Below are 9,966 nucleotides of genomic sequence, written 5' to 3'. Positions count from 1 at the left end.
TTCCTACAGGATACCCATGTTTTCATGCTTATCTAACTCTCTCAGCTCTTCTCATTCCCCTTCCTCCATACTCTGTTATTAATATACTCCCTTTCACTGACTGACTTCTTCAAGTTTTCTAATAAAAGTTAGTTTAGCCCCATAACCACAAGTCTCTTAAATTCTCTATCTATTTTCCCCTTAATCAGCTCCTTTCTTCTCTTTTTCTGTGTACAACTCAGACTTTATTAAAGCCCACCTCAGCAAGGAATCATCATGATTTATAGAGGGAAGAAAAGTAGAGTATGTGTTCACTTCATTGAGATCCATTTCAACTGGATGCTAAAGAATAAAACAACATAATTTATGTTATCTGTCCATTCCTATAGAAATTGAATGAGTAAAACCTCTTCTTTTTCTTACAGCATGTAAGCTTCTTCCAAATTTCCGAATGAACTCTCAATTTTCAAACATTTATTGACTCTAGAATATGTGCCAAGCCTTCGCCAGGGAGAGAGAGAAAGAGAGAGGACAGAGAAAGAGAAAGAGAGAGAGAGAGAGAGAGAGAGAGAGAGAGAGAGAGAGAGAGAGAGAGAGAGAGAGAGAGAGAGAGAGAGAGAGATGGTCTTTTGATGGTTTTAATCCTTAGTATGTGCAATAGTTGATGTTCCTCATTGTAGTTTGAGTATGACCAAATAATTTCCACTGGGAGTATAATTGAATATAAAAATTTAAAGCACACTAAGTAAATACTGCATCTTAGAATCTATTTTTGCTCAGATTTCTCTGACTGCTCTTGAAAGCCTTAGTTCAGAGGTAGTAGACCTCCTGGGGCCGGGCTGTATATGTGCACACATAACTATTATGTTCTAGTTTATGGCACATTCCCTCCCAATAACTACATGTACCTGACCTCATGCCTGCTTTGGGAAAGGGGGAAATCTGGCTTAGTGTATTTGTGTTATATATCTTGGGAGTGAACAGATGGCAGGAGGCAGTCTTGTTGGTCCTTTAAACAAAGAAGTCTCCTTGAGTTTGTGAAGAGTAACAGTTTTAAAGACTTCACATCATGGAAATATCGAAGCAGAAATGTGGAAAGGCTTTTGTCAAAGAAAATTCATATTTTAGTTCGAGGAATCTCTGCTATCTAGTCATAGCAAAGGGTGCTATGTCACAAAGTAAAATATTAGCATTATCATCCAGAAAGAGCATAGGAATGAGCTAATCCTAAGATAAATTCCATCTCTACTAAATGATGTTTAGTTTAGGGCAAGGACCTTATAATCCACTCCATATCACTTCCATTGGCTATAAAACAAAAGGCAATAGCAACAGTCAGAAGACATTATCTATGGCACTTGCCTTGGAAGCCAAGACCTTGTAGAAGACTAATAACACAGAAGTGAGATTGTGACAAAGTGAAAAGGAGCCTCTTTTGAGAATGGCAGGCCATCCAATCAATTCTAAAATCAAGTAGAACTTTAATTCTTGAATATTAGCCTTTGCTCTGAAAGCCAAGCGTCTAGTCTATAGGAGTCCAGAAGTGACCATTTTCTAGGGAATAAGTCAAAATGCACAGAGTACTCTGTAGGTAAGAGAATGCTATTATAATGGGAAATCTGGACATTTGTATCTAAAAACTGAGTTAGAAAGGAGGACTTATATCCTGCCCATGTAATTGTAGCCCCTCTGTACAGTATGTTCTCAAATAAAATAAAATACAATTAAAAAAAAAAAAAAAAAAAAAAAAAAAGAAAGGAGGACTTATATAAACGTATTTTTATTGATGGTCATCTCAAAAGTTCAATTGGATTGTAGGAAGCTAATAGAGGAAGTCGATATCTCATTAAATGGAATGGAATATGTGCACATACACACACAAGTGGGTGCGTGTGTTTGTGTGTGTATAAGTGTAGGTAGGTAGTTCTGAGAGATAAAGTGTAAAAAGTAGGAAAGAGATGGCAGAGAAATGACAGTATGATGGAAAGAAACAAGAATATGAAGATGTAGCTTACATTATTTACAGACCTTTTGTGCTGTTATGTCAAAACTTCAGAGAAAACCATGCATGCTACTCTGGCTCTGTCGATCTTTTATATTTTTAGTGGTTATGAAGGAAAGGGTTGAATATTTTTAGACCAATAGCACTGATAAGAAAAAGGAATAGCCATAAGATTCAAAGCGGGGGGGGAAAACCAAAGCAAATTAGAGTTAAAAATGGCCTCAAGAATGTAAGTCTCCCATTTCTGCTCCAGAATGAAGAATACATAGAAATATTTGGAAGAACATTGCACTGGAGTATACAGCAATATTATGTAGGTGCTAGAAGGTAGATGCAAAGTAACATTTTTAATGAAAAAAAAGAGTATGTTCAAGAAGTAAGATTAACTGAAATCTTTATGATGAATAATACATCAGTCTCTATAGAAAGCTGAGTATTAATCAGCATTAGTTCAATAAAGTAAAACCTATAGGAACCATTATGGTACACCCCCTCCAAGATTTATATATTGAAGGCTAGGACTGTCACAAGCAGTATTCAGAGGTAAAATTGTTTGGAAGACGTTATATGGTAATAACGTCATGAATAATTCAACCTTTAATGGATGGCATCATCAAAAGTAATAGAAATATTCGGCAAGTGGGCCCTTTTGGAGGCAGTTTGTTACTTTTTTTAATTGTAAAATACTGTACAGTTACATGAGTGAGGTAATGAGTACATTTCTTATCGAGCATTGTTACCTCCTCCTTTGTTTTACTCCTACCATCCCTTCCCTCCCCGCCCCCCAAAGTTGCAAAGTTCATTTTCGACATAATGTCTTGTACATCTTACTGTTACAATGGGTCAACCTGTATACTTATTTCAGCATTTTGTTATTTCCCTTCCCCTCCTCAAATTAGAAAAATGTATTTACAAGATGCAGGGTTGAAGGATGGATTCTGTTCCCTGCTCCTTCGTTGACATCTGTCCCTCTGCTTCCTGGCTACCATGAAGGAAACAATGCCTCTTATTGCTTCTCAGTGCCATTCCACCATGATACGCTGCTTCAACATAGGCTGAGGAACAATGGAATCAGCTCAACCTGGGTCAAAACCTCTGAGATGTGAGCCAGAGTAAGTCTTTTTTCTTTTAAAATTCTTGTTCTCAGATTATTTTTCATAGGGAAAGGATCTCTGACTACTACAAGAACACAACCATCTTGGAAGAAAACCCCCTCTAAGATAGCACCTGCATGTTTTTGAAATGAGGATGACCTTGGCAAATTAAGAATGAACTACTGAACTTTCTTCTGCCTGTCCTCTAAGCAGTACTGGAAAATACTGGCCATGTCTCTACCTATATTTTTCTGACTGTGTTATTCTGATGAACCTCACCTGGTGTTTTCATGCTTATTAATCTATTGTCTATTACTTAATCTTTTTTTTAAATTGTGAGAATACCATACAGAGGAGTTACAATGACATGGACAAGATAACAAGTACATTTCTTATCAAGCGTTGTTGCCTACTCTTTGTTTCCCCTTCCCATCCCTTAATCTTATACAGGTGAGGCTCAGACTTCATTCAATGCAGGGATACCTTCCTATTGAAGTAATCTGTTGAGGAAGCTCCACTCAATTCTGTCCTCCTGAATTTTTTATGGTTGGCTGTTTTCCCCCCACCATGTGTTGACTTTGTGGTTTAGCCATCCAAAAGTAGTCTTATTTCTCTTGTTTCTACATCCTTTGAAGACAACTTGATATAGTCTTGAGTACGGCAAACTAAGATAATGAACTTGGCACTAGGTTCAACAAGTGCTGATCCACTCTTTTCCCTTGGGAGATAAAGACTATTGCAATCTGTTTCTGAACAAGTATTTAATAAATACTGGCAGGGCCATGAGTGAAAACACGGGCTGTTGTGTAAAATATGTCAGGAAAGTGGATTAAGAACCACTACATCTTCATTGTGTGGACTCTAGTGTGGTTTCAGTACTGATGTTGGGATGAATTAAAAGACTACTGCACATATCTGGGTAGAAGCTTTGATTCCTAAGTTGTCTGGAAGCTAAAATTAGTTAGTGTGAGCCTATAGAAGTGAGGAATGACTAAAGACACTAATATAAAATACTCTTTTTGTCAGTTGTGGGGCTTGCACTCTGGGCCTGGGTGCTGACCCTGCTTTGTCACTTGAGCCACAGTGTCACTTCTGATTTTCTGATGGTTTCTTGGAGATAAGTATATAACAGACTTTTCCTACCTTGGCTGGCTTTGAACCACGATCCTCAGATCTCAGCCTCTTGAATAGCTAGGATTACAGGTTTGAGTCACCAGTACCTGGCTAATATGAAATACTCTTATCATACATTTATCATTAAACACTTGTCTATTCTACTACTATAAAATCTTTGAAAGCAGGGTCTATATCAAATGAATGCTTTCTCTCTCTAAAATCTAGAAATGCCTAAGACTCAATAATATTCAAAATATGTTTATAGATTGGACATTGAATAGACAACTGATATTTCCATTTTAAAAATTGTCTTGCCAATGAAATAAGTATAACCACTTTTACTAAGAATTCATTCTTTTCGCTTTATTTGTTCCCAGAGGTTAATATTTCTTCTCTTTCAATATGAATTTTTTGTTAAGGAATAAGAAAATAATATTTAGAGACTGAAGTGTTAGAGGACCTTTTTGGTTTGATATTTTTCATTTGTTTTATTTTGATAAGAGAACTCTTAGGCCAATATCTGACAAACATTTCACTCAAAGTGTTCCTACTAACAAAGGAAAGTTACTTCTTCCCCAGGAATTGTGAAAACTCAGCCACAGCCTAATACAAAAAATGTTCATTCAAATGTATTTTTCCATTCTAAAATTTCATGTGGATTTGGCTTTCTAAGTTTAAGTATATACATATTTACTTCAATATAAAATTTTCAGATTAAGGAAGGCTTTCTGATCCCTCCGTATAAATGAGAGAAAATATATTTAGCTAGCCATTACCATGAATTTACACCTAATCATCTAATTCAAGTAACTTCCCTAGTACACACAACCCAAGATAGGATTCTTTAAGTTGGAAATCAAAAGCAACGTCTCCAAGCAATGGCATGATTTTTCACATTTTCTCATACTGATTGTTCAGTGAAATGCCCCTTAATGTTCATGAGCCAATTGGAAAACAAATATCACTTTTGGTCAGACTGGGCTTCCCAAGTCTTTCAACAGACTGTGTAGTTAAGCCCAAATTATTCTCCAAACTACATGGTGACTTCATCTACATTGTCATATTTGATACAAATCAATTTTTCATGACCAGCCTGGCAGCGCTTACTATCCTCATTCAACAGAGAAAAGGATGAGTAGCAAAGTTATAAAATGTACCCAGAGTCACACAGATCATTCTAGTGTCTCTTCCTTCTTCTGTATTACTTTAAAATAGGAAATATCTTAGCACATTTGAAGAAACACAAGATGTGTTTAACAAATTTTGACTCAACTGAATTTATTATTCCAGCTTCAGATTGAGAGTAAAAATAGTTCTGCAGAGCAATTCTTCTACCATTCTGAATCCAATATCATTACAAAAACTTAGGTTGTATTAAAAAAAAAAAGCAGATAATTTGACTAAAAATATTTGTGCACCTCTTCACAAACCAACTTTAGAGTATAAAAACTGTGCAATGCCAACCCGCTCCACAAAAGTCTCCTCCTGAGTTATGGAGAAATCAAGAAACAAGTGTTTTAAATTCCACAGGGCTGGGCTCAAGTCATGTTTGTAAATATTAGCTGTATCTTTTTCAGAGTAATCCAATCTGAAATCAAGGAATTCCTGATTGATTTGGATCTACTTTAAAAACAAGTCTCCATTTAGACCAAGTAAGCTCTTTATCCAGAATGTGCAGGGACACAATAAGGGCCCAATTCAGCTCCAAAAGACCTTGGCTTTTATCGTCCATCAGACCAGGTGAAAAACTCACTGAAACTGTAGTGAGATTAGATTTAACAAAAACTTCCTGCACTGAATTCCATTATTACTAAAATAACTACAAGAGATTCATTTAAATACTGCCCAGAATTCCAGTGTGGGAGCTTATTCAGATTTTAAGTTTCAGAGAATAAGGAAGAATGGAATGCATCTTCCCTCAAGGTGTCAAGAATTACTTAAGTTTTGTACCTAGAAAGAACATTATGGGCCTATTATTGCAACTTTTTTGCTAACAAAACATACTCTGACAGACCCAAAGCAAATGCTGCTTCTCATATCCAGTAGTAGATACCATCACTTTGTAAAAAGTTCATTTCTCTGTTGGGTACTAAATGATGGAAAAATCAGATCCGAAGTGAATTAACAACTGTGAGAGCATACTCTACCCCAGCAGAAAAAAATAAAGAAGTGATAAAATGTCTCATACACTTATGGCAAGAACCATTAATGGTCCAAATGCCTGCTATTATTCAGAGTTTTTAAGTCACCCATTGCTAATTTCAACTTTAAGGATAGAGAGGATGTGTGATATTTGGGAATGATTCTTAGAAGTAACTTTTGGCTGTAGGGAAATGTTTACATTTGAAAAAAAGAAGTAGTATTATATTACATTTCATGTACTTGAGAAAATCAGCCTGGTGCAGTATTGGACATATTAACAACTCCCATACAGGCAAACTACTTGTCTAATTTCATGACATTCATTCATTCACTCAATTTATTGCCTTTTCACTATTTGAGAGCTTGTTTAGTCCACAGCTTCTCCTCTGCCATCTTCCTCCGGACACCTGATATTTAATTAATGTTTACTAACTAAAGTGAAAAAGTATGCCCCTCTCCCAACCCCAAAGCTTTCAGATGTGTTTGAAAGTGGTCAAGACCAACAAAGAGTTCTAGGATTTTTACTTTTAGAGTCAAGGAGGAAAAATCAACATGTAATGAGACTATAAAATATAAAGTAAAGTCAAATGAAGATGAATGTTAACCTAATGAATTTGAGTTTTTCCCTATATACAATGATGAGTTACCAGGTCTGAGAATTAGAAAACAACAAAATATCTAAGTGTCAAAAGTTATTATTTCTCAACGTGGAAAATAAAGAAAGAGCATTTTCTACCATAAATGGTGTTCAGTGTTAGCTGATATGATTCCCTCAAGAATAAGCATTTGTACTTCCATAGCTAGCTTCCCTCTTCACTCTTGGTTAAGAAAGTGATGAGTCCAAAATGAGCTATAAAACTATCCTTCATGGAAGTGGCTCTATGGCTCAAGTGGTAGAGTGCTTGCCTTGAGCTGAAGAGCTCAGGGACAGCACCCAAGCCCAGAGTTCAAGCCCCATGACTGACAAAAAAAAATCCTTCAGCTACCACCAGCAGGGTTTGTCTTCTGTTCAGTTCTTTTCCCAGCATAGCTTGCATAGCTTTTTTAAGCCTACAGAAATATAAATAGTGCATGTTTTTGAGTAATACGTAATGTTTAAAATATAATTGCCCAAGTTTTAAAAGATTTGGTCTCTGTGCAAGTTGTACTTGCCTAATGACTGCCCAAGTATCTTTAAATTGCTGTTGGATAATTATTCTGCTCTTTTAGTAAGGCAAAACTATAGATGCTGTGAAATTGTACTATGGTTTATTATTTTCCTTCAAACACAGACATGACACCATAACATTGAGAAGTCATGTCTTTGGCCATATTCAAATAAATAAAGTACACTAAAAGCCACGATCTGTGAAGGGTTTGCAGGCTTTCCATACAACACTGAAAATGTAGATGCAGACATCTGATTTGCTCAGTTCCTTCACCAACCTTTGCAGCCTGCACCATGAGACACACAAAGAGCTTTGGTGACGCGCATGCTGTGCATCACAAATGGAGAGCCTGGCCAAAGAAAATATACAGTTACCAGAAGAATAAACGCAGGAGGGAAAGCACAGGGTAGCATCAATAGACGTATAATACGCCGTTGGTCCCATCTGGTTAGAATCATATCATCAAAACTAGGGCTGGCGTGAACCTTCCAGGTCGTCCCACCCATCCTCTTGCCAACACAACAATTCTCTTTATAAGGACCACATTCAATTCAATTTCAATCATCCTCCCAAAGGACAAGAATTCTACAGAGGCTGTGGGCAAGATACCTGCCATATTTAAAAAAGCAAACACAGTAAAGATTTCACCCAATAAACTGTGTTAAGGTTTTGAAACATAAAGGATAAGCTTCTTCAAGTAGAAATTCTCCTAATACGGGACAAGCTTGCAGAACTGAGAGAATCACGAGAGGTGTGTAGAATTACTGTGAACAATACAAAATTTGAAAGGAACCTCAGAACTATGCCAAGTAAGCACTTAGAATCAGTGTTCAAATCCTTCGTCTATCTCACATGAGATTTTGAAACAGTGGTGACCAAGATCCAGCCGGGATATTAGAAAACGCTGGACATCCAAGCTGTGCATCCTTACTAGAAATAGCAGAAAATATTTGTCCCTTATTTGAGAGATGGTGAGGGATGGGAAAACAATTGACAAGAATGACCCTGTGCGAAGAGCCAGGCAACAGAATCTGAGCATAGGTCAAATGTCTAAGGGTTTCAAGGGCAGCCTGTGGAGTCAAGGGTATTGAATATGAGGAGATAAGATAATATAAACAGGCATAGGTTACAAGGAAGAGGGGCTACAACAATTGCCTTTAAAAGTGACTTTTTGTTGTTTAAAAAAAGTGTTAGGTGAGGTAAATGTGTTTAAATATATAGTTATATATGTTTATATAGGCATATATGTGTTTATATATAATCATACTTATATATGCTTATGAATTGTTATATATATATATATTGGTTTGTATATATGATTATATATGGGCTTATATATGTGGATATAGGCCTACATACATATAAAACAGATGAAGCAAAATTATTCTGGTTGATACATGAGGCAAAATTGAGGAGCAGGGTACGGGGGTGGCCTCCTATTCAAATGTATCGATTATGATAAAGAAAAAAACCTTGCTACATACCTGTAGGCCTCCTAGGTTGATTTCAGACACTATCTGTGTAGACTTAAGATTTCAATATGTAAGTATGGCGAGGGGCATCTCAAAAAGAAGAAATTGTAGCTCTTGAGTGGGCATTCTAACCAAAGTACTCAGAGCTACATAGTTACGAATCTCATTGTTCTCCCCAAAACAGAAGTCTTTCTGGGCTAGGTCACTGAGAATTGATCCATTCACTTCTATCTGAACATTCTAGTGACAGAGCACTACCCACTTCAAAAGTTTTCCTAGTCTGCTAGGGGAGTCAGCTTGTCCTGGTACCCCATGTCCCAAGTCCTAAATCTGAAAGTCTTGTACCTGGGAATGCCTCAAGTCCTAAGCAAACTGGGCTGCTTGCTTATTACAGCTCTGCTAACCAATCAAAACCATTAAAACCCTGTACTTGAAACAAAATGTGTCTTAGGATAATTTCTAGAAGCCAGCCTATTTGCCAAATTCATGATCTGTAATTCAACCAACGTGTGTTGGTTGATATGTGGACTCTTTCTGGGTTTCTCTATCTACCAAGCCATTGGCTGACTTAGAATCAATCTAAACTTGTCATTTTAATCTCAAATAGACAGAGCTAGCTAGCAATGGCATGCCAGGGAATATCTCTATCACCTAAATAATTTGTTTATTTACTCTGTAAACCTTTTCAAGTTGTTTGACAAGTTCCCCAGGTTAATTTCCAAGATACAATTAATGACAAAAAAAAAACCCAAAACTAAATGCATTTCTGTTAAAATCAGAAATGGATAAGAATAATATGAGTATCAATAATGATTGAGTTTTTAATCATAAATAGAATTCTGCTGCAAAGTTTAAAATAAAATAATGCTACATCTAAGATTTCACCACTGAGTTTAATGTTCCCCGGAGATTTTAACATTTTATTCTATCCTTTCTTTTCCTCTTTATTGCTTGTTAGTCAGAATGCCCCCACTTATTCTCTGGGGAAAGAAACAGCTTCTTCATTACTGGGT

This window comes from Dipodomys merriami, unplaced genomic scaffold (assembly GCF_024711535.1).
Source record: "Dipodomys merriami isolate MVZ:Mamm:240054 unplaced genomic scaffold, mDipMer1.0.p SCAF_9, whole genome shotgun sequence".
Lineage (NCBI taxonomy): Eukaryota > Metazoa > Chordata > Mammalia > Rodentia > Heteromyidae > Dipodomys > Dipodomys merriami.
The sequence above is the reverse complement of the archived record's forward strand: the minus strand, read 5'-3'. Positions refer to the sequence as shown.